The sequence below is a fragment of the Carlito syrichta genome, unplaced genomic scaffold (assembly GCF_000164805.1).
Source record: "Carlito syrichta isolate Samal-C Ts95f unplaced genomic scaffold, Tarsius_syrichta-2.0.1 Scaffold309490, whole genome shotgun sequence".
Classification (NCBI taxonomy): Eukaryota; Metazoa; Chordata; class Mammalia; order Primates; family Tarsiidae; genus Carlito; species Carlito syrichta.
This window is the reverse complement of record NW_007253586.1, coordinates 104,397-107,162: the sequence shown is the minus strand read 5'-3', so window position 1 is coordinate 107,162 and position 2,766 is coordinate 104,397.

The following is a 2,766-nucleotide window of genomic DNA, read 5'->3' as shown; positions in this document are numbered from 1 at the left end:
CTCATATACCATCTCCTCTGGAAGTGTTATGTGATATATGATAGTTTCACACAATTTTTACCAACTTTTCTCTAAAGTATTAACTAGTTAGAGAAAAAACCAGAAACAGGTGATCCACAATAACAAATAAAAAATATTAAGAAACCATAAAGTTAACTTTAATAATTTTTAAAAATAAAGCATTCCTGCCCTTTTATAACTATTTTTTGATTTTGTGACAGGGTCACATTCTCTCACTCTGTTGCCCATACTGAGGTGCAGCGGTGCAACCATAGCTCACTGCAGCATCGAGAGCCTGGGCTCAAGCGATCCTCCCACCTCAGCCTTCTGAGTAGCTGGGACCACAGGTGAGAGACACTGAGCTGGCTCCTTATCTTGTTATACCAAGTCTCCGATTGCTTCAAATTTCAGGTAGTTAAATAGTTAATATGTCTGGAGAATTTAAAATATGAAAATAAACAGAGAAGCTTCTGGCCAAATGGTTATTCTTACTTCCTCAAATTAGTATTACTATAAAAAAAATTAGTGAAAAATAAATCAAATAAAAAAAGTAACAATTTGTACGAGTGCTCACTCAACCTATTATCAACTCAACTTCTCACTTTTCTCCAGCTATATCTGCCTCCTTTGGTTCTTTACATGTGAAAAACCCTTTCCTACCTTAGGGTCTTTCCTGCTCTTCTCATGGTTCTTCCTACAATCAGCTCCATCTCATCCTTCTGGATACAGTAGCCCAGAGAAGCATTATCTGACTTCCCTATTGCTCTTCCCATTTACAAGTTTTTCTTCACTCTGACAGTACCCTGTCTTTTCTTTACACAAACTATCTGTATATATATTTAATATACAGTTGTCTCACTATGTTGCCCAGGCTGGCCTCAACTCAAACTCCTGGGCTCAAGCAATCCTCCTGTCTCAGCCTCTCAAGTAGTTGGGACTGCATATCACTGCACCCAGCTTCAATCTGTAATACTGTTATTTCCTTATTCATCTCTCTCCTCCCTGTCCTTCAGACCAGAATGTCAACTTGCAGTGAGAAAAACCCTAGTTCTTCTTAACACTGTTTTTGCTGTATCTGGCCTGAAGATAGGCATATAGAGAACATCCAAGAAATACTTGAACTAATACTGCAATCTGTGGACTCAATATAAATTTAATTAGCTCAATTAGAGTATATACCATTTCCATCAGGAATGGAATAGTTTATAATAGGCCTTTGAAATCTTATAAGGCATGAGTTAATTGACCCACTCTCTAGCCAGTTATTACAAAACGTGGCTACACCCAATTTGAATTTCCTTTTATAGAGTCCTTAAGAGTTATTCCTGAGTGGAAGCACTGAGGTTCCTAATATGGGACAAGGGCACTCACTTCTGGTTGGTGGAGACTGCTCTGTATTGGATAATAGGAGGTGCCTGAGATAGTCTGTGGTCTGAGTCTCCTTGCAGACTTTGGGATTTTAAAGCATGCAACTGCCCCACTGTGGAGGACTGCCTGTCAACCTTCTTTTAGGGAGATTCCTTTTGTATTTAGTGAATGTTGAGGACTTTAGTGGGTCAGGTTTCTCCTTAAGTTGCCAATTCTTCAGGACTTCTGTCTCTTAGCAACAGCTGGGACTCTGTCCATCGACATTGTTCTCTGTTTTAGCTTCAAAGCAAACAAGAGAATAAGTAGCCATGGTAGCTTGCCCTCTAGTAATATCCCAATACACATAGCACATTCCAATTCTTGTGGCTATCGATAGATAATGTGAGGTATCATCACATTTCTGTGAGACATGAAAGGGGATGCGCAGTGGAAAATGTTTTGGGGGGAGTTGAAGAATTAGCATTCCTTAATATCATTTGCTCCTCCTTGAGAGTCCTACTCCTAATGCTAATATATCACTTTCTGGTATTCAGTGTGAAAACTTAAGTGTTAGGAAAAAATGTGGCAAAAAAAATTATGGTGCAATTCAACATGCCTCTTGAGTAATTTCTTGATTTGGTCTTACATTTTCAGACCGTGCATGTTATAGGCAGAAATAGCTTTTTAAAATTGTCAAAATTGGCTGGTGTGGTGGCTCACACTTTGGAAGGTGGAGGTGAGAGGATTGCCAGAGCCAAGGGGTGTGAGACCAGCCTGGGCAACTTGGTGAGTCTCTACAATTAAAAAAAAAAAAAAAAATTAGCCAAGCGTGGCAGTGGGCCCTGTAGTTCCAGCTACTTGGAAGGCTGAGGAAGAAGGATCGCCTCAGCCCAGCAGATCAAGATTGTAGTACGAATGAACATGCCACTGCACTCCACAGCCTGGGAGACAGACTGAGACTTCAACTGAAAAAAAAAATTGTCAAAATGTTTTAAAATTGCCAAATTTGCTCCAATCTACTTTCATCTGAGATCTTGTTTAGAATGCCTCTCTTTTCTAACGTACTTTCCAAAACTCCAATAGTCACCAATACACTTAACATTTTAAAATATTTGGCTACCAAGTTCTCTACTGCACTAGTGACTATGTAGTATGAGCTCTAAAACACTATTGGAGAAAGATTCCCTACTGAGTCTCCCCCACATCATTTTTTTTTTTTTGAGTTGGAGTCTCACTCTGTCGCCCAGACTGGAGTGCAGTGGCTGCTCCCGGTCACCACAGCCTCGACCTGCTGGGCTCTGGCAGCAGCCTTCCAAGTAGCCGGAATTCCTTCCGCCTCAGCCTTCCAAGTAGCCGGAATTACAGGCATGCACTACCATGCCCGGCTGATTTTTTGATTTATTGTAGAGATGCTGCCTT